The sequence below is a fragment of the Hyperolius riggenbachi genome, chromosome 6, assembly GCF_040937935.1.
Source record: "Hyperolius riggenbachi isolate aHypRig1 chromosome 6, aHypRig1.pri, whole genome shotgun sequence".
In the NCBI taxonomy this organism is placed as follows: Eukaryota; Metazoa; Chordata; class Amphibia; order Anura; family Hyperoliidae; genus Hyperolius; species Hyperolius riggenbachi.
Genome location: NC_090651.1, coordinates 122311954 through 122334518, shown reverse-complemented (window position 1 = coordinate 122334518; position 22565 = coordinate 122311954). Strand labels below are relative to the sequence as shown.

Sequence of the window (22565 nt, the reverse complement as noted above, 5' to 3'; positions counted from 1 at the left end):
ACCTCGTGCGTGATGTGCTGGTGCTGCTTAACCCACTGCTGGACGCTTGAGAGGTCATCCAAGTAATTATCTGGTCCTGTTCTTTTGGATTTGTGAGGGTTGTTGTCCTGGACAACATGGGCGGTATTGAGTGGGTTTTCTTGGGTGCTCCCCTGTGGCCTGTACGTGAACCGTCAGGGGAAACACCTCTTCCCTTGCCCCTCCCTCTTTCACCGGATTTCTTCCTCATTTTACTTATCCTTACAGTACACGCTGACTGGCAGCAGTACAGTGGCAGTACAGAAATGCTATACAGTACCACTATTCCCAGCAGCGACACAGAGCACAATGCTATACAGTGACGGGTGAGCGGTGTACCACTATTCCCAGCAGCGACACAGAGCACAATGCTATACAGTGGCGGGTGAGCGGTGTACTACTATTCCCAGCAGACACAGAACAGTAAACAGAATGCTATATAGTGTGGCTGAGCGAGCGGTGTACCACTATTCCCAGCAGACACAGAACAGTAAACAGAATGCTATATAGTGTGGCTGAGCGAGCGGTGTACCACTATTCCCAGCAGACACAGAACAGTAAACAGAATGCTATATAGTGTGGCTGAGCGAGCGGTGTACCACTATTCCCAGCAGACACAGAACAGTGAACAGAATGCTATATAATGTGGCTAAGCGAGGTACACAGAGTGGCAGTAAACAGAATGCTATATAGTGTGGCTGAGCGAGTGGTGTACCACTATTCCCAGCAGACACAGAACAGTAAACAGAATGCTATATAGTGTGGCTGAGCGAGCGGTGTACCACTATTCCCAGCAGACACAGAACAGTGAACAGAATGCTATATAATGTGGCTGAGCGAGGTACACAGAGTGGCAGTAAACAGAATGCTATATAGTGTGGCTGAGCGAGCGGTGTACTACTATTCCCAGCAGACACAGAACAGTAAACAGAATGCTATATAGTGTGGCTGAGCGAGCGGTGTACCACTATTCCCAGCAGACACAGAACAGTAAACAGAATGCTATATAGTGTGGCTGAGCGAGCGGTGTACCACTATTCCCAGCAGACACAGAACAGTAAACAGAATGCTATATAGTGTGGCTGAGCGAGCGGTGTACCACTATTCCCAGCAGACACAGAACAGTGAACAGAATGCTATATAATGTGGCTGAGCGAGGTACACAGAGTGGCAGTAAACAGAATGCTATATAGTGTGGCTGAGCGAGTGGTGTACCACTATTCCCAGCAGACACAGAACAGTAAACAGAATGCTATATAGTGTGGCTGAGCGAGCGGTGTACCACTACTCCCAGCAGACACAGAACAGTGAACAGAATGCTATATAATGTGGCTGAGCGAGGTACACAGAGTGGCAGTAAACAGAATGCTATATAGTGTGGCTGAGCGAGCGGTGTACTACTATTCCCAGCAGACACAGAACAGTAAACAGAATGCTATATAGTGTGGCTGAGCGAGCGGTGTACCACTATTCCCAGCAGACACAGAACAGTAAACAGAATGCTATATAGTGTGGCTGAGCGAGCGGTGTACCACTATTCCCAGCAGACACAGAACAGTGAACAGAATGCTATATAGTGTGGCTGAGCGAGCGGTGTACCACTATTCCCAGCAGACACAGAACAGTAAACAGAATGCTATATAGTGTGGCTGAGCGAGCGGTGTACCACTATTCCCAGCAGACACAGAACAGTAAACAGAATGCTATATAGTGTGGCTGAGCGAGCGGTGTACCACTATTCCCAGCAGACACAGAACAGTAAACAGAATGCTATATAGTGTGGCTGAGCGAGCGGTGTACCACTATTCCCAGCAGACACAGAACAGTGAACAGAATGCTATATAATGTGGCTGAGCGAGGTACACAGAGTGGCAGTAAACAGAATGCTATATAGTGTGGCTGAGCGAGGGGTGTACTACTGTTCCCAGCAGCGACACAATGACAGGGGGGACCCTGGCTAGCGTGGCTGGAGCGCGACCTACCCTGCCTGCCTACCCAAAGCTAAACCCACAGACAAATGGCGGAGATATGACGTGGTTCGGGTATTTATTTACCCGAACCACGTGACAGTTCGGCCAATCAGAGCGCGTTCGGGTCCGAACCACGTGACCCGTTCGGCCAATCACAGCGCTAGCCGAACGTTCGGGGAACGTTCGGCCATGCGCTCTTAGTTCGGCCATGTGGCCGAACGGTTTGGCCGAGCACCGTCAGGTGTTCGGCCGAACTCGAACATCACCCGAACAGGGTGATGTTCTGCAGAACCCGAACAGTGGCGAACACTGTTCGCCCAACACTACTGATGCAGTGAACAAATCAACTACATATTTTACCCAGGGGTGAATGATATGCACATACATTACACAGCGTTGAGAGACAAAAGGGGAAGAGGGCCCTGGCCAAAAGGCCTTAGAGTCTAAAGATTAAATGGATAGTACAGTAGGTAAAGGGACAGGGGCGTAACTAGAAATCACCGGACCCCCCTGCAGAAAAAAGCACCGAGCCCCCCCACCCCCCACTAAGGGCCGTTTTGGGGAGCAGGAGGGGTCGCAGCCCTGAGAAGAGAGCATGGGCGCACAGGCTTCTCAAATCGAACTCTCCCCTCAGCACGCTCCCCTCTTGCAATTATCAGTGGCAGCAGCGGCGGCAGGAACACATACCTCCATCCACCACGGAGGTCCGACCTCTTTAAGTGCCTCACACTACTTCCTGTTTAAACAGGAAGTAGAATCAGACACTTAGGGAGTGGAAACTCCGGTGCGTGGAACGCATGGCGGTATTTGTTCCTTCCTGCCCGCCGCTGCTGCCACTGATAATTGCAGGAGGGGAGTGTGCTGAGGGGAGAGCCCGAGGTGAGGTCCCCCCTCCCTGCCGATGTGCAGCCATGCTCTCTCCTCATGCTGCGACCCCTCCTGTCCCCCAAAACAGCCATGAGCAGGCGGGTGCAGCCCCTATTGTTACGCCCCTGTAAAGGGAAGCTGTGTATGACATGGTAGAAATGGTGTTCAGCGGATGAAGTGTCCAAGGTAGGAGAGTATGATGCCTGAAGAAGTAAGTTTTTAGATTGCACCTAAAAAGAGTAAGTGTGGGTGAGCAACGGGTGTGTTGAGGGAGAGAGGAGGGAACCCAGAGGAGGGAAAAGGATCGAGAGAAGTCTTGTAAGCGAGAGTGAGAAGAGGTGACCAGAGAAGAAGACAGGAGAATATTGTTAGTAGATCATAGATTGCGTGTAGGATGGTATCTGGAAACAAGTTGATTTACGTAAGTAGGAACTAAGTTGTGGAGAGCTTTGTAGGCAAGAGTAAGGATTTTAAATTGTATCCTTTGTGTAATTGGCAGGCAGTGAAGGGACTGCCAGAGGGAGATTGGGCTGGAGAAGTGTGAGGAGTAGAGATGGCTCGAACCTCCGATTTTCGGTTCGCGAACCTCGAACGCGAACTTCCGCAAAAGTTCAGTTCGCGCAAACTTTTGCGAAGCACAATAGACTTCAATGGGGATGCGAACTTTGAAAACTAGAAAAATTTATGCTGGCCACAAAAGTGATGGAAAAGATGTTTTAAGTGGTCTAACACCTGGAGGGGGGCATGGCGGAGTGGGATACACACCAAAAGTCCAGGGGAAAAATCTGGATTTGACACAAATCAGCCTTTTAAGGGCAGAAATCACATTGCATGCTAAATTGGAGGCCTAAAGTGCTTTAAAACATCAAAACATCTTGCATGTGTATACATCAATCAGGGAGTGTAATTAGAGTACTGCTTCACACTGACAGACGAAACTCACTGTGTAACGCACCGCACACAGCTGTTTGTGTAGTGACGGGCGTGCTGGACTGGTGCGCACCATGGCCAGAGTGAAGGCTATGGCGGTTTTAAAGCCCATATGGTCGCCGAGCTGAGGTAGCTCAATGACAGAACAACAGTGACTGTCCAGCTGATTGAATTTGGTCTGTCCACAATTAGGCAACGACCTTATTATCTTGGGTGTGCCCCCCCCCCCCCCCCCGAGACACTCATATAGCCGGCGCTCATTGCTTCATTGTGATACGCAAGCGGCCTTAAAAATTCAGGAACCCGCCTGGAGTCCACAGCAGTGGTATGGTAATGCTGACTGAAGAGTTGTCACTGCTCACAAGCAACGTGGATTGCTCAAAATTTTGGAGGACTTGGCAGAGGTCCAACATGTTGGCCCAATCGGATCCACAGAAGCTTGGCAGCTGGCCGGATGCGCCTCGGTACTGCGCCGTCATGTACTGGACCACTGCACTCTTCTGCTCGCAAAAGCGGGCTAGCATGTGCAGCGTAGAATTCCAGCGCGTAGGGACATCACACAGCAAGCGATGGTGGGGGAGATTGAAGCGCTCCTGCATCTTGGCGAGTGCCCCCGAAGCAGTACTGGAATTTCTACAATGTTTGGCCACTTGACGCACCTTCAACAGAAGATCGGCCACGCCTGGGTATGTCCTCAGGAACCGCTGAACTACTAGGTTCATCACGTGCGCCAGGCAAGGGATGTGTGTCAGCTTAGCCAACCTTAAAGCGCGAATGAGATTACTCCCATTATCACACACAACCATGCCCGGTTTCAGGTCCAGCGGTGCCAGCCACAAATCCGTCTGTTCCTTTATTCCCCTCCAAATTTCCTCCCCTGTGTGCTGCTTATCCCCAAGGCAGATTAGCTTCAGCAACGCTTGCTGACGCATGCCAACAGCTGTGCTGCACTGCTTCCACGATCCTACTGCTGCTGGGTTAGCGTTTCCGGATGAGGTACAGCTTTGAGATGCGTTGGAGGAGAAGGAGTCAGAGAGGTAGGTGCTGCTGTTGTTATCCAGTGGGAGGGACGGCGGTGCAGCTGTTTGTGGCGTGGGCAACACCCGTGCCGTAGCAGGTGAGGAATCGCTGCCAGGCTCCACAAGGTTCACCCAGTGCGCGGTAAGGGAGATGTATCGACCCTGGCCGAACGCACTCGTCCAGGTGTCAGTGGTGAGGTGAACCTTGCAGGCAACGGCATTCTTCAAGCTTCGGGTTATTTTGCTGACCACGTGCTCATGCAACTCAGGCACTGCAGAGCGCGCAAAGTGGTAGCGGCTGGGAACCACGTAACGTGGGATGGCCACTGACATCATGCCCTTGAAGCTGTTTGTCTCCACCACTCGATATGGCAGCATTTCGCAGGCCAGAAGCTTGGCTATGCTGGCTGTTACTGCCACGGCCCGGGGGTCATTTGCTGGCAATTTCCTCTTGCGCTCAAACATCTCCGACACAGACAACTGAACCGTAGCGCTGCACACGGAAGGGCTGTTGGTTGTTGTGTTTGATGAACACTGGGAGACCTCAAGAGCACTACTCCGGAAAGTGACAGTGTCAGCATCGTCTGATGTTTGTGAATGTTGTGAACCACGCAATGGCTGGGCTACTGCTGCTGCTGAGGCGGGTCTGGTGGTGAGTCTGGTGAACCCAAGGGAGGCAGTGTTGTTGCTGGTACCCTGTCCTGACGCGTTTGCCCACAGAGTGGGATGTTTGGATAGCATGTGACGGCTCATGCTGGTGGTGGAGAGGTTGTTAATACTTTTCCCCCTGCTCAGGCGGGTCTTGCACACCTTGCAAATCGCCATGGTAACATCCTCAGTGCAGTCTTCAAAGAAAGCCCAGACTTTGGAGCACCTGCCTCCTTGCTGTCGATTTCTGTTTGCTCCTCTTTTGCCTCTCACTTGAACTTCCACGCTTGTGGTGCCTGAAATTGCGCGCCGCCTACCTTGTGGCACAAGGCGAACTCGTGCAGCAGTGGGTTCTTCAACAGACTCATCTGTGCTGCTGCTACGACGGCGATGTTCTCGTTCACAAACAAAATCTTGGTCTCTGTCCACATTGTCCATACCCTCCTCTTCCATCTCCTCAAACTCGTCATATGTCATTGTGGGCCGCCGCCGTGGAGTAGAGCTCCCCACAACAACCTCTGCGCAGCACACTCCAACGTCGTCTTCCAGATCTTGTCGGCCGACCTCCTGCAATTGCAACCCCTCCTGCCCAAATTGCTCTGGGATTTGGGTTTCCGAGTCCTCCTCGGACTCGCCTTGTATTTCAGTGCGCGGTGCATTTCCCACAGTTAACGGTTGTGAATCCAGGCACAACATTTCTGGCTGTTCCTCCATTGACCTTTGAAAGGTGGAAGTTTGTTGGGCTGGGAATAGCTCCTGCGAATACCCCATTGTGTCCTGAGGTAATTCATCGGACTGGTTATCTGGCAGTTGTGTGCATGGTGTCGCTGCCGGTTGTGTCAGCTTTGTGCCCACTGGCTCCTTGTAACTGGCTGAGGACTCGGACCTCGTGCGTGATGTGCTGGTGCTGCTTAACCCACTGCTGGACGCTTGAGAGGTCATCCAAGTAATTATCTGGTCCTGTTCTTTTGGATTTGTGAGGGTTGTTGTCCTGGACAACATGGGCGGTATTGAGTGGGTTTTCTTGGGTGCTCCCCTGTGGCCTGTACGTGAACCGTCAGGGGAAACACCTCTTCCCTTGCCCCTCCCTCTTTCACCGGATTTCTTCCTCATTTTACTTATCCTTACAGTACACGCTGACTGGCAGCAGTACAGTGGCAGTACAGAAATGCTATACAGTACCACTATTCCCAGCAGCGACACAGAGCACAATGCTATACAGTGACGGGTGAGCGGTGTACCACTATTCCCAGCAGCGACACAGAGCACAATGCTATACAGTGGCGGGTGAGCGGTGTACTACTATTCCCAGCAGACACAGAACAGTAAACAGAATGCTATATAGTGTGGCTGAGCGAGCGGTGTACCACTATTCCCAGCAGACACAGAACAGTAAACAGAATGCTATATAGTGTGGCTGAGCGAGCGGTGTACCACTATTCCCAGCAGACACAGAACAGTAAACAGAATGCTATATAGTGTGGCTGAGCGAGCGGTGTACCACTATTCCCAGCAGACACAGAACAGTGAACAGAATGCTATATAATGTGGCTAAGCGAGGTACACAGAGTGGCAGTAAACAGAATGCTATATAGTGTGGCTGAGCGAGTGGTGTACCACTATTCCCAGCAGACACAGAACAGTAAACAGAATGCTATATAGTGTGGCTGAGCGAGCGGTGTACCACTATTCCCAGCAGACACAGAACAGTGAACAGAATGCTATATAATGTGGCTGAGCGAGGTACACAGAGTGGCAGTAAACAGAATGCTATATAGTGTGGCTGAGCGAGCGGTGTACTACTATTCCCAGCAGACACAGAACAGTAAACAGAATGCTATATAGTGTGGCTGAGCGAGCGGTGTACCACTATTCCCAGCAGACACAGAACAGTAAACAGAATGCTATATAGTGTGGCTGAGCGAGCGGTGTACCACTATTCCCAGCAGACACAGAACAGTAAACAGAATGCTATATAGTGTGGCTGAGCGAGCGGTGTACCACTATTCCCAGCAGACACAGAACAGTGAACAGAATGCTATATAGTGTGGCTGAGCGAGCGGTGTACCACTATTCCCAGCAGACACAGAACAGTAAACAGAATGCTATATAGTGTGGCTGAGCGAGCGGTGTACCACTATTCCCAGCAGACACAGAACAGTAAACAGAATGCTATATAGTGTGGCTGAGCGAGCGGTGTACCACTATTCCCAGCAGACACAGAACAGTGAACAGAATGCTATATAATGTGGCTGAGCGAGGTACACAGAGTGGCAGTAAACAGAATGCTATATAGTGTGGCTGAGCGAGGGGTGTACTACTGTTCCCAGCAGCGACACAATGACAGGGGGGACCCTGGCTAGCGTGGCTGGAGCGCGAACTACACTGCCTGCCTACACAAAGATAAACCCACAGACAAATGGCGGAGATATGACGTGGTTCGGGTATTTATTTACCCGAACCACGTGACAGTTCGGCCAATCAGAGCGCGTTCGGGTCCGAACCACGTGACCCGTTCGGCCAATCACAGCGCTAGCCGAACGTTCGGGGAACGTTCGGCCATGCGCTCTTAGTTCGGCCATGTGGCCGAACGGTTTGGCCGAGCACCGTCAGGTGTTCGGCCGAACTCGAACATCACCCGAACAGGGTGATGTTCTGCAGAACCCGAACAGTGGCGAACACTGTTCGCCCAACACTACTGATGCAGTGAACAAATCAACTACATATTTTACCCAGGGGTGAATGATATGCACATACATTACACAGCGTTGAGAGACAAAAGGGGAAGAGGGCCCTGGCCAAAAGGCCTTAGAGTCTAAAGATTAAATGGATAGTACAGTAGGTAAAGGGACAGGGGCGTAACTAGAAATCACCGGACCCCCCTGCAGAAAAAAGCACCGAGCCCCTCCACCCCCCACTAAGGGCCGTTTTGGGGAGCAGGAGGGGTCGCAGCCCTGAGAAGAGAGCATGGGCGCACAGGCTTCTCAAATCGAACTCTCCCCTCAGCACGCTCCCCTCTTGCAATTATCAGTGGCAGCAGCGGCGGCAGGAACACATACCTCCATCCACCACGGAGGTCCGACCTCTTTAAGTGCCTCACACTACTTCCTGTTTAAACAGGAAGTAGAATCAGACACTTAGGGAGTGGAAACTCCGGTGCGTGGAACGCATGGCGGTATTTGTTCCTTCCTGCCCGCCGCTGCTGCCACTGATAATTGCAGGAGGGGAGTGTGCTGAGGGGAGAGCCCGAGGTGAGGTCCCCCCTCCCTGCCGATGTGCAGCCATGCTCTCTCCTCATGCTGCGACCCCTCCTGTCCCCCAAAACAGCCATGAGCAGGCGGGTGCAGCCCCTATTGTTACGCCCCTGTAAAGGGAAGCTGTGTATGACATGGTAGAAATGGTGTTCAGTGGATGAAGTGTCCAAGGTAGGAGAGTATGATGCCTGAAGAAGTAAGTTTTTAGATTGCACCTAAAAAGAGTAAGTGTGGGTGAGCAACGGGTGTGTTGAGGGAGAGAGGAGGGAACCCAGAGGAGGGAAAAGGATCGAGAGAAGTCTTGTAAGCGAGAGTGAGAAGAGGTGACCAGAGAAGAAGACAGGAGAATATTGTTAGTAGATCATAGATTGCGTGTAGGATGGTATCTGGAAACAAGTTGATTTACGTAAGTAGGAACTAAGTTGTGGAGAGCTTTGTAGGCAAGAGTAAGGATTTTAAATTGTATCCTTTGTGTAATTGGCAGGCAGTGAAGGGACTGCCAGAGGGAGATTGGGCTGGAGAAGTGTGAGGAGTAGAGATGGCTCGAACCTCCGATTTTCGGTTCGCGAACCTCGAACGCGAACTTCCGCAAAAGTTCAGTTCGCGCAAACTTTTGCGAAGCACAATAGACTTCAATGGGGATGCGAACTTTGAAAACTAGAAAAATTTATGCTGGCCACAAAAGTGATGGAAAAGATGTTTTAAGTGGTCTAACACCTGGAGGGGGGCATGGCGGAGTGGGATACACACCAAAAGTCCAGGGGAAAAATCTGGATTTGACACAAATCAGCCTTTTAAGGGCAGAAATCACATTGCATGCTAAATTGAAGGCCTAAAGTGCTTTAAAACATCAAAACATCTTGCATGTGTATACATCAATCAGGGAGTGTAATTAGAGTACTGCTTCACACTGACAGACGAAACTCACTGTGTAACGCACCGCACACAGCTGTTTGTGTAGTGACGGGCGTGCTGGACTGGTGCGCACCATGGCCAGAGTGAAGGCTATGGCGGTTTTAAAGCCCATATGGTCGCCGAGCTGAGGTAGCTCAATGACAGAACAACAGTGACTGTCCAGCTGATTGAATTTGGTCTGTCCACAATTAGGCAACGACCTTATTATCTTGGGTGTGCCCCCCCTCCCCCCCCCCGAGACACTCATATAGCCGGCGCTCATTGCTTCATTGTGATACGCAAGCGGCCTTAAAAATTCAGGAACCCGCCTGGAGTCCTGGAGGGTCCAGTGGTGGTGGCGGAGAAGGCAGTCAAGCGGCCTGCAGGCAGAGATGCTGTGTGGGGAGCGACTTAGTCTTGGGGCAGGCAGCCAGTCACACGGCGTGCTGGCAGAGATGCTGTGTGTGGGGACTGACTTAGTCTTCGGGAGGGCAATAGCCCTCCGGGATCCATGCCTCATTAATTTTGATAAAGGTGAGGTACTGAACACGTTTGTAACTTAAGCTACTTCTCTTCTAAGTGACAATGCCTCCAGCTGTGCTGAAGGTCCTTTCTGACAGGACGCTTGATGCAGGGCAAGACAGAAGTTGGATGACAAATTGTGACAGCTCTGGCCACAGGTCAAGCCTGCACACCCAGTAGTCCAAGGGTTCATTGCTGCTCACAGTGTCTACATCCACACTTAAGGTCAGGTAGTAGGCTACCTGCCAGTCGAGGTGTTGGTGGAAGGTGGATCCGGAAGAGCTAAGGCGAGGCATTGGACTAAAGAATGTTCGCATGTCTGACATCACCATGACATCGCTAGAGTGTCCTGTCCTTGCCTGCGTGGACATGGGAGAAGGATTACTGGTAGTGGTGCCTTTATTCCATTGTGCTGTGACATCACCCTTAAACGCACTGTGCAGCATAGTTGCCAGCTTGTTCTGCAGCATGTGCAGTATCCTTTCTGCTTTCAGTTGAGTTGGTAACATCTCCGTTACTTTGTGCCTATACCGAGGGTCTAGTAGCGTGGCCACCCAGTACAGCTCATTCCCCTTGAGTTTCTTTATACGGGGGCCCCTCTCAACAGGCTGGACAGCATGAAAGATGCCATCTGCACAAATTTGGATCCAGACTATCCATCTCCTCTTGCTCTTCCTCAGTGACGGTAGGTAAGTTCTCCTCCTCCCCCCAGCCACGAACAATACCACTGGAACGTTGAGCAGCATAAGCCCCCCACGACGCCTGCTGCAGTTGTTCTTCTGCCACCTCCTCCTCCTCCAAAAAAAAAAAACACCTTCCTCATCATCGTCTGACTCCTCTTCCCCACACGACTCTTCCTCCTCCTCCTCCTCCTCCTTCCCCCTCTGTGTTGCCGCAGGTGTTGAGGAAACATCTGGCTCTGATGAGAATTGATCCCACAACTCTTCCTCCTGTAACTGTTCCTGTTTACGCTCCTCCACAGCTTGATCCACCACTCTACGCATGGCACGCTCCAGAAAGAAAGCATACGGGATCAAGTCGCTGATGGCGCCTTCACTGCGACTCACCATGTTTGTCACCTCATCAAACGGCAGCATGAGCCTGCAGGCATTTCGCAAGAGCATCCAGTTCTTCGGCCAGAACATACCCATCTCCCCAGAGTGTGTCCTACTTTGTAGAGATACTGGGTGACGGCTTTCTCCTGTTGTAGCAGGCGGTCGACCATCAGGAGGGTCAAATTCCAGCAAGTCGGGCTATCACAAATCAAGCATCTCACCGGCAAGTTGTTTCTCCGCTGAATATCGGCCAAGCGTGCCATGGCTGTGTAAAACCCGCCTGAAATGCCCACACAACTTTCTGACCTGCTTCAGGATGTCCTGTAAGTCTGGGTACTTAGACACAAAGCTCTGAATTATGAGATTCAGAACATGTGCCATGCAGGGTACATGTGTCAACTTTCCCAAATTCAAAGCCGAAATGAGATTGCTGCCGTTGTCACACACCACACCACGTTGCCGATCTCCAGTTGGTGCGGGGTCAGCCACTGATCCACCTGTTTGTTAAGAGTAGCCAGGAGAGCTGCTCCAGTGTGACTCTCCGGTGCTTTGAGGCAAGACATGTCTAAGATGGTGTGACACCATCGTACCTGGCATGCAGCATAGGCCCTGGGGAGCTGGTGCTGTGTTGCTGGAGAGGAGATCATAGAACCAGTAGAGTTGAACTGCCACTCAGCCAAGGAGGAGGATGATGACAGTGAAGAGGATTTAGCAGGAGGAGAGGAGGTGGCAGCAGGCCTGCCTGCAAGCCGTGGAGGTGTCACTAGGTCTGCTGCACAGCCACGTACTCCCTGCTTGCCAGCAGTCACCAGGTTGACCCAATGGGCTGTGTAAGTAAGGTACCTGCCCTGACTGTGCTTGGAAGACCAGGCATCCATGGTCAGGTGGACCCTTGACCCAACGCTGTGTGCCAGAGATGACACCATTTGCCTATCAACTTCATGGTACAGTTTGGGTATCACCTTTTTTTGAGAAATAATAGTGGTCTGGTATCTTCCACTGCGGTGTCCCAATGGCCACACATTTTCGGAAAGCCTCAGAGTCCACCAGCTGATATGGTAACAGCTGGCGAGCTAACGGTTCCGCTAAGCCAGCTGCCAGACGCCGGGCAAGGGGGTGACTGGCAGAAATTGGCGTCTTCCGCTCAAAGATTTCCCTCACGGACACTTGGCTGCTTCTGTGGGCAGAGGAGCAGGAACTGCTCAAGGTGAGAGGCGGAGTGGAGGTGGGTGGCTGTGATTGTGAAGGTGCAAGGGAGAAAGAGGCTGAATATGATGCACCTGAAGGAGGAAAAGGAGAAGGAGGGTGGCTTTGCTCTTGTATGCTGCTTTTCCTCTGGTGCTCTTCCCATTGCAGTTTGTGCCTTTTCTCCATGTGCCTTCATAAGGCAGTTGTCCCTACGCGACTGTTGGCCTTTCCACGGCTCAATTTTTGGAGGCAGAGGGAACAGATGGCATTGCTTTGATCTACGGCCCCAGTTAAGTGAAACTCTTTTTTTTCTTTTTAGTTCAGGTTCCCTTTGAGGTGCTTGGCTGGGTTGGTGAGAGGCAGGCAGGTAGCATCACATCACTGTGTACTGGCCTGGCTGGTGTGGGTAAGAGGCTGGGGTTACGCTGGGTGAAGCTGCTTACCACTGCACTTCATCCCATAGGAGTGGACTACATGCCCTCTCTGGTCTCTGGTCTCTGGCTTGCTGCCTGTGAGAGATCTCGCTCTGTGCCTGCACCCAGCAGCGCTGCAAGTTCTCTCACCACTGTAACATGCCATCCCTGAACCTCCATTACTGAGAGGCAACTGGGGAGAAGGGCAGAGATAGTGTGACAGCGGGCTGGCTGAAATGACTCAGCCACTGCCCTTGGGACTTCCTGCCGTTGGTGTGCGGGGCTTACCGTAAATGGTGGGCGGAGCTTACTACAAATGGTGGGCAGAGCTTTCTGTAGCTGAAGGGGCCTCTTACTTGCTAATTAAAAAGAAGGGGGTGCGTGTGCACCCAGAGCACCCCCCTCTGTACTCATATACAGTTTTATGCCTGTTTTTTTTTTTTTTTTAACTACAGTAGCACAAACTTGTATAGAAAATGTAACAGAATAAGCACTAAAACACAAAGCAAAGCAAGGCTAATGTTGATAAAGAGTAAAAGTAGTTTAAGACTGCAGAACAATATACTGGCAAGCAGCAGTGCTGCTCATTTCCACACTTAATATGCTACGAATGAAAATATAGTCAAATAAGAACAAAGCACCACAATAATAACAGGATAGCGTACAAAAGGACATTCTCCCTTTTGCGTACAGAAGACATGTAAATAATATAGTTGTATCAATTACTGCAGATGATTTTTTAAATAAGCTTGTTTTTCTCTCCATGGTTTGCAGTATGCCTTGCTTACAGCCTTTCCTAAGCCTGTGAAGACTGACTGTCTTAACCCTGACAGCGTCCATTGTCATAAGCAGCCTCTTCCAGGCAGAACCTAGCTAATCTATTGTCTGTAAAATCTATCTAACCAGACATTAACTTTTGCACTCTGTGATCTGTGGACTTCACAGCCAAACATTTTATTGCATCTGGATGTGCCAGTCAATCATCTGAGGCCTGGTAGCTTCCCTGGACAGACACGTGTCTGTATATGCTGGGAATTGTTAAAAATGTTTGCAGCTTAAAACATTTAAGGACAAAAAGATTTAAAAACTGAACAAATGACATGTTGTTCATATTCCCTGTCCAGTACAAAGAGGCTTTATGCAATAATTTTAAACACAGTGATTAGCTTTTTACTTGTTATAAACCCATCCATGCAGATGCTGACTTCAAGTGGGCTTCAAGCCCTTGCAACGGTCTGTTGGGCAGCCAGGAACCGGAAGTTTCTCTCATTTAAGGAGTCTATTTTACAACATGACAAGGCTATCTATGAACTACACATGCACAGCTTTTTCAAACACTTGAGGTGTTCCACCAGTTATAAGTCATGTACCCTTTCTCCTCATCCAAGGCATCCTGTGCCAGCTCAGCGATCGCGTTCATTCAGTATGGGAGCACGACCACAAATTTCCAGGGGGTCCCGGCATCCAGGCCAGCGATGATCTGGAGCAGAACTTGGGAAGCCTCTGGTGGATTCAGAGCTTTCCCTCTACCGAGGTAAGTATCTGATTTTCTCTCCTTTAAAACTTACAGGTTTGCTATAAAATGCAGACTAAAATATTAAGGCCTGAAAATAAAATATGAGACTCTGTTTTATGCTACTAATGTTCTATTTACTGTTAGTAAACACACATACAATTGATTACCTTATAAATTTACTTTCAGTTCAGGTTTGCTTTAATACAAATTGTTTTTTTTTTTGTCATTTGTGCTTATATACATTGGCGAGCTGTGATTGCTAAACTCGATCATCTATTTAAGGTAGACCTGTTTTTTAGAAAAATTGAAAACTTTTTTTTCATTAGTTCGAGAAATCTGATCAAATTTCCCATTTTTATTTGATAAAAGACGACTGAGAGTGTTGGATTTTTATGATCAATTTAAATGAAAATTGAATGGTGTAGGGTAGAGTAACAATGTCTTGATGTACAGACCCAAGCAATTTTTCCTGAGTTTTCAATCATTTTTATCCTAATTGAGGAAAAATTGAACATATGTGTGTAGTACATTGGGCAGATTCTTGAAATGTTACAATCAGTCAGAACAATTGAGTGCAATTCTTGTATTGAAAAGATATTTTCAAAAAATGTATGGTGTGTGGGTACTTTAAGTCCACATCGATCACCACTTTCCCCATCTGATTGTACATGTAACCACAATATTTGTGAAATGTCCCGTTTACTGTGATTATTTGTTGTTGCATTATCTGTTTGCCAATAAATAAATGCCATTGACTGAAAATGGCAAGGAAGTAATCAGTGAATAATAAATAACACATTTGAAGTGAAACTCTTCTAATCAAAAAGTCTAACCACAAACTGCAATGGTACCTGAAGACATCAAAAATCAGGCATAGGCTTTTGTCAAGCTATGTTTAAATATGTCTGCATTTGGATAGACAGAAGGTCATTTTCCAACCAGTGAACACAAAACATTGAGTATAACAAGATTCATCATTTGGAATGATGCCAGATCAAACCCTGCGGCTGTTGTGTGGACTCCTCAGGAGTACAACTCAATATACATTACACCAGATGCTTCCACTTGTTTATCAAAACTATGGAGAAGCTACTTGGAATCATGTCTAAACAAAGAAAGTTGAGTATATTTAACTGCAGTCCTTTCCGAATAAGTTTTGCTGGTCTAAATTAGAATGTAGACTATTCAATGCCTTAATGGAATACCGGGGTGAAAAGAAACTGATGAGATAAACAATTGTATCTATCCTACTACTCCTAAAAATTACTTTTTGAGACCCCACTGTTTCGTTTTATGCTTAAATCTACTTTTAAAGTGTTTAATATTTCATGGTCTCTGCTCAATGTTACAGTCTTTGAAGTATGCCAAAGCTACAATCTATGAACTGTTGACCCTTTTTACCCTGCTCTCAGAAGTTGTTTTCTGAGAGGAATGTGATTTATGGCTGTAATTCCTTATCAGTAAAGGTTACACCTCCAACTGGAGAAAAACTGTTACTTGCATACCTGAATGTTAACGCTTTTAGTCAGAGAAATAAAGCAACACTCGTGGTACTTGAGTAACGTGGGTTGTGCTAATAGCGTAACTCATGGTAACCTCCTGCCAGTAGTACCAGTAATATCGCCATGCGCTGTCTGCACACAGCAGTATTGTCACAGCTTGGTGCATCAACCCCATAGTACTCAAAGCATATGGCATGTTTTGGATCAGTAGTTAGCGGCAGGGTGGATTATGACACAGAGGAAAAAGTCACATGTTTGTAAACGCCAGACTAAACAAGTGGCCTATCAATCTAGATTTAAACACTTCCAGGGATGAAGCTGCCCTGACTGAGTACGGTACAGAGTTCTCATGGACCTCATGGACTGCCAAATGATTAGGTCCTTTAGGTCTGAGATTATTGGAGGTGTGGTGCAATTACAATACATTCTTTACATAAGCCAGGCTTAAATTGTGTAAGGACTTGAAAGTTAGGAACATTAAGAAGATTGTACATTTTATCAGTGGAGTGGTTGAAGAATTGGTGTTATCTGCCAATATTGGCTTTGGTTTGTTAAACTAGCAGAGGTGCTCTGTAAGAACTGCAGGTGATGCACGTCTGTATTTGGAAGTCGTATTCGTCATAAAATGAAGTTTTAATAAAGTATTGCTGTTGATATGTGACGTATAAAAATACATTTTGTACTGTGTACAAGGTTGTGGCAAGTAGCAGATCTTTCTTAAATATGGACAGACAAAACAAATAGAAGCTGCTATTCAATAGACCATTAGTTAAAAATTAATCTTGCTTCATGTCTCACTGGAAATGTCAATTGTCAATGCACTTCATCAATGAGACCTGTCTCATAGTTTGTGAATAGCTGAGATCCTTGAGGATGTGTAAAATGACACCTCTCATAGAGCTAGAGTGCCACACAACAGTGGTTCTGGATGTCTCCCTGATTCAAAAAGAGATAATGTGCATATTCAACAGTGATGCATCATGGGAAACCACAGTTGCTCACACAAAGCTGAATTATCACAAATACCTTCTGTTTTAAGAAGGCAAATTACACTGAGCATTGCCTTTCAGTAGCAGGGCATTTCAGTCTCTTTTAGTCTTTTATACTTTCCTAGAAGTTCTGGGTCACCCTGAGCTAGTTGGGTATTCTGCTGGCTGGGACCCTCTGGAAGATTTTGGCCATGCTCAGCTTTATTCACGAGTGAGCCTGCCCTATGCTTGTGTGCATACCTGCAGTAGCACCAGCGGCGTTGTTAGGATCCTAAGAGACAATTATGTTAAAGAGGTTTTTAAAGTAAAAACTTCATTTTTAGGAGACTTCAGAGTCTCTTTAACCGTCCCACCCTTCCGGGGGAGACACTTCCGGGGCACTTTTGGGCACTCCAGCGTAAAAATGGGTGTGGCCACACACCAGAATGTGGGTGTGTTCATGAATGGAGTAAAATTTACATGAACTTAACAGCGGTCTAAGTAAGCCTGGCCAGCAAAATGTTGGATGAAGCCCCTCTCTCCATTAATAGAATAAAATGCAGCATATCACATAAATAAGCAGTGAGAATCAGATGCTAGGAACTCTAGCGTCTGATTAATTCTCAGACACTAGGGGGAGAAGCCCAGAAGAGAAGATGTCTGCAGAATCTAGAGACAAAGTGGCCAAAGGTGAGTACTGCCGCCTGCTGCCTGACTCTGCCTAGGGGACATCCGGGGCACCCCAGAAGAGATCTGTGGCCCGTGCCACTGATCTTTGGGGCTAGCAACCCCCTTGAGTAGCTCAGAGCTGCTCATTGGCAAGCAGCTCTGGCTCATTGAGCAGGGGCAGCAGTTCTCATGCAGGTGCATTATACGCAGATTCGTACATGCAGGGAGCAGGCCATGATAACATATCTGATAAGCTCTTGTCCGATATGTTCCAGGGTCCACGGGTGGCAACAGTGTCGGCCAGGAGGACATGGGAAGTCTTCCTAGATACATTTGCATCTATCTTTTTTTCCCAAACCACCTCAGGTACACTTTAAATATACAGTACCATGCCCTGTAAGAAAACAGGCCAGGCTACGTTTTACTCCTCAGCATTGACCAAGAACTGAAATATCGGTGCCAGACTTTTTTATGATCATTGCGTTATCAAAATGTAGTAAGACTAGGTAATAAACATGGATACAAAATATAATACATTTCAGGGAGCTAATGCTTTACAAAATTAGTTTGCACAATTCTTACAAAACATTGAATCTTGATCTCCCTGGTGGAATCATATTTAAGCACTAAGCCAAAGCTTATTTCAAACAAATACTCCCATTGACTGAAATGGAGGTTTGTACGAGCAGATTTCTCTATAAAAATGCTATATTTAAAAATAAAAAGGGAGAAAATTCAGCTCTTGCTCGGACTCTCATCCAACAAAACCACACACATTTATTTCCAAGTCCAGACTTAATTTCAACCATCCATCATTCCCGAAACTAATATTAAAGTAGACTGAACTTCAATAGAGTTCAGCATCATGCACTGAGGTCTGCAACATGCCAGTTAATAAAATACAGCTCTAGGTGATTAGTAGAAACTTTTCTATATTGATTTTTTTTTTCTTAATAGAGCACCTTAAGTCTTAAGTTTTAGCTTCATTCTATGGGTCTGTGTTGAAGTATAAAATTGTATTATATACTGAATGACGGCTGAATCTGTGGAGTTTAATTTTTCTTTTACTACATAACATTTATCACGTAGCTTAAAATAACTAGGAAAGTCTATACTTAAAGCAAACCTGTGTCTAATGCGTACTTAATAAAAATGTGACAGTATCTCTAGCTTGAAGTAACAGACATGCACAGCACACTGGGTTTCCACTATTATATTTTCCCCCTAACTAATATCTTTTTTTTTATCCTACAGGGGCACTTCTATCTTGCTTGTGATGCCATCACTACTTTCAGCAGCTATCTGTGGATTCTCTTTCTTGGCAAAGGATTAGTCCTTATTTATTGGACGTGTATTCAGAAAAGTGATGAAAGTCCAAACAAAAGGACTCACGGTAAATACTGAAAGCTAATCATTTATTCATGGTTATTAGCATAGGTGAGTGGAAGCAGGAAATTTGGGCACCAGCTAGTGCCAGAAACTTGGGAGCCGCTATAGGCATCATTAAAAATAGTGGCTATACTGTGAAATTTGGGTGCGTGCATTGTCATCTTTTGCATAGTGGGTGGCCCCGGTGCCTGTTATTTTATTATTGGGCACCTAGGGCACCCAAATTTCACATTATAGCCATTATTAATGGTGGGGCCTATGGCAGTGCCCAAAATCTTTTGTTTTTGTGGCGGGTGCCGCTTAAGGTTAGGCCTGCAGGGGGGAGGGGTGGTTAAGGTTAGGTATGGGGTGGTTACGGTTAGCCATGGGGGGGGGGGCAGTAAAGATTAGGCGTGAGGAGTGGAAGGTAAGGTTAGCCATAGGGTGGGATGGTTAAAGAGACTCTGAAGTCTCCTAAAAATGAAGTTTTTACTTTAAAAACCTCTTTAACATAAATGTCACTCCTAAAACGCTGCATCCCCACGGCTGAAAACGCCATAAATCACCCCAAACTACCTAGGGCACATCGTGGGGCTCCTTCCGCATAGAGGCTGAGATTTTGGCTGCAGCTCTGCCTCTACATGCGTCCATCAGCGCAGATCGCCGCGTCTCCCCGCCCCTTTTAGTCTTCCTTCACTGAGAGGGGCGGGGGAGAGGCGGCGATCAGCGCTGATCGACGCGCATGGAGGCAGAGCTACAGCCCAAAACTCTGCCTCCTTAGGGGAGCAAAATCCACTACCAAGAAAGTCATGGATTTTGCCAGGGGAATTAGGGGTGATTTATGGCGTTTTCAGCCACGGGGATGCGGCATTTTAGGAGGGGCAATTATGTTAAAGAGGTTTTTAAAGTAAAAGTCTCATTTTAGGTGACTTCAAAATCTCTTTAAGGGGTTATGTTTTGTTCAGTAAAGTCAGTGGTGTCCAACACTGATTCTACTTTTATGGGGCACTGGAAGGTTAAAGAGAACCTAAACTGAGAAGGATATGGATTTTTCCTTTTAAAATAATACTCGTTGACTCTCCTGCTGATCCTGTGTCTCTAATACTTTTAGCCACAGCCCCTCAACAAGCGTGCAGATCAGGTGCTCTGACTGAAGTCAGACTGGAATAGCTGCATGCTTGTTTCAGGTGTGTGAGTCAGCCACACTGCAGCCAAATAGATCAGCAGGACTACCAAGCAACTGGTATTGTTTAGAAGGAAACATCCATATCCCTCTCAGTTTAGGTTCCCTTTAAGCCATAAGTAAAATGAAAATATATACATGTTTGGCTACAACATTCTATGATCCCTAAGTTGCTCCTCTCTATTAAAGAGGTTTTGGCAAACACACTTATTTTGATAATTGTCCTTTAAGTATAGACTGAAGGGGTGAAAGTAGGTAGTCCACAGAGCAGAGTGTTACAGTTATCAAGGTGAGATATTATAAAGGCATGAATTAGCATTTTTGAGGAGTCCTGAGAGAGAAAAAGTCAGATGCGAAGTTTTGGAGTTGAAAATTACAGGAGATGATTAGAGAGTGAATATGAGGGATAAATGAGAGGGGGGCCCTGGAACCTGAGGCACTGTGGTGGCCAGGAGAAAAAGTGTTTAAACAACCCACCTAACAAGAGTTGCACTCAATCCGGTGAGTTTGTTCCTCAACGGGTGCCCTGGTGGTGGGTAAAGCATATGTCCCAACTATTGTATGCTTCACTGCCTGATTGAAAATCAGGTTTTTATGCTGTTTGATAAGACTGGATAATAAGAAGGACTGATATGTAGAGGTTTTATGCTATGACATGTGCTTATCCAACATACCAAATCACATCAGTCTAAAATTGGAATACCAACCGAGGAGACAGCGCACTCCCTTGTATATATCTTTGGCTTTTAGTATTACTGCAGAGCTTTTACAAGTGTGCTAACAATTAGGGCAAATATTTTAACTGCCTGTGTCCAGAAGAGGCTAATTTCAGTCAAATAAGGCTTCGCAAGTAACTTTGCAAGCTATGTTACCACTCAGAACCAGGGCAGTTTGAGACAATAACAGGACACTTATTTTTTTCAATTTCTTTATTTTCTGCTAGAAGGAAGAGAGATCAAGGCTTTACAGGAATTTACAACACAGCAAGTTCTGCTGACTTAAGTCAAAAGCAGTGCACTTATCGCAAACGAGATAACTCTATTGAAGTTGCTAATGAATTAAGCAGAATGCGAATTGCAAATAAGTAAAGCTCCCTGTCCTTGTCCACATTTGTAGGTCCTGAAGAGTGGTGACAAGCGAATTTGGGTTTCTGAAATTCAATAAAACAAAATTAAACACCAGCACTACCCATGACATCTGTTAGTGACTCAACCTGCTAAATCTTTTAAAGTGCACTTTTTTTTTTTACTTTTTAAAAGACCAACCTCCCCAGAAGGGAGCTTTATACTGTTATGTGCTGTTGGCGACAAGGAGGGTGGGTCATAATATTGATCGCAAATGTTTAAATCCACTTCAATGCCAGATGAATTTGACATTTTGGCTAGTCAGGTGTCTAATTGGGCAAAAACTGTATGGTGTTTGGTTACCTTAAGCCAACACAAAATAGGGTTTCTCTGCATATAATTCAGTAACTGAGAAGAAATAATTTTTATCTCTTAAATGCTTTTGAGTGAATGTAATATTATTTACATATGCAATGGAATCTCTCAGCATTGCTGTACTCTGAGCTGGGAGGACTTCTATTTTACACAGATGACATTACTTTGGAACAACAGTAAGTAGGATAATTGTGTAGGAGATTACGAATATATAAAAACATTTGTATTATATGTGTTACAAAACTGTAATACTACTTTAAGTTGTTACGGATTTAAGAGTAGGGATTGTTCCGCAGAAGAGAAAGGAGTTTTGAAGTTTGTACATGCAAAACCACTGGGCAGTGGGATCTTTTGATAGGGGATCAAATACTTATTTTACTCATTACAATGCACATCAACCTCTGATTTTGGGACAGTCTCACAGCTACAATAAACCCACCATTACAAATATAGACGGGTCATTTCTTGATCAGAGGCTACACAAGCAAAATCAGCTGGGGATTAAATACTTATTTCCCTCTTTGCAGTCATTAAATATTGGATTCCACAACACACTCTATGTTTCTTACATCTGCAAATTTCAGAATCTGCATTGCAGCAATTTTGAAACCAAACCACACTGTAGCAATATTTGAGACATTTTAGCATTTTTTTTTCTGTGAAATAATAAAATAGCTGAGAATATCAAGACCTAATGAGGCCTAGTGCCGCTGCTGATTATAGCCATACAATACTTATCTTCTCCGCCATTTATCAAACCAGTTAAAACTAATAATCTGTTTATGTTTTCCGAGCTAGGCTTCCCGCCAAGATTTACAAAGTATCAAGAGGAATAGTTGTAATCGTGTTTCAACTGCACAAATAAGGATTTGGACAATTATAGGTATATATCAAACTTAATTAGAAACAACTATGAAGCGCTTAGAAACCCATCGAACCACCAAACATATATCAAAGCAGCTTAAATTATTTTGCGGGAAGTCACTGCCATGTTCCATTAGCCTTGGAATACACAAGACCAATGGGAGACAAATAAGTTTGAGTACATTACTGAAAGATATTAATGTTTTATGGCCACAGTTTACAGCTACTGAAAGAAGCTATTCTTTAACTGTAAAAAACACAACACTAATTTTGCCACC

At 46.5% G+C, this 22565-nt stretch overlaps 1 long non-coding RNA gene across 1 annotated transcript in view; it reads left to right on the top strand.

Annotated features, from left to right (window-relative positions):
* The window catches only part of LOC137522538 (uncharacterized), a 54915-nt gene extending 32609 nt beyond the window's left edge, over positions 1 to 22306 (top strand). Inside the window, exons 3-4 of the long non-coding RNA XR_011022323.1 lie at positions 18688 to 18826; positions 22222 to 22306. This is a non-coding gene — a long non-coding RNA (uncharacterized lncRNA). The remainder of the gene's footprint in view (positions 1 to 18687; positions 18827 to 22221) is intronic.
* The last annotated feature ends 259 nt before the right edge of the window (positions 22307 to 22565 follow it).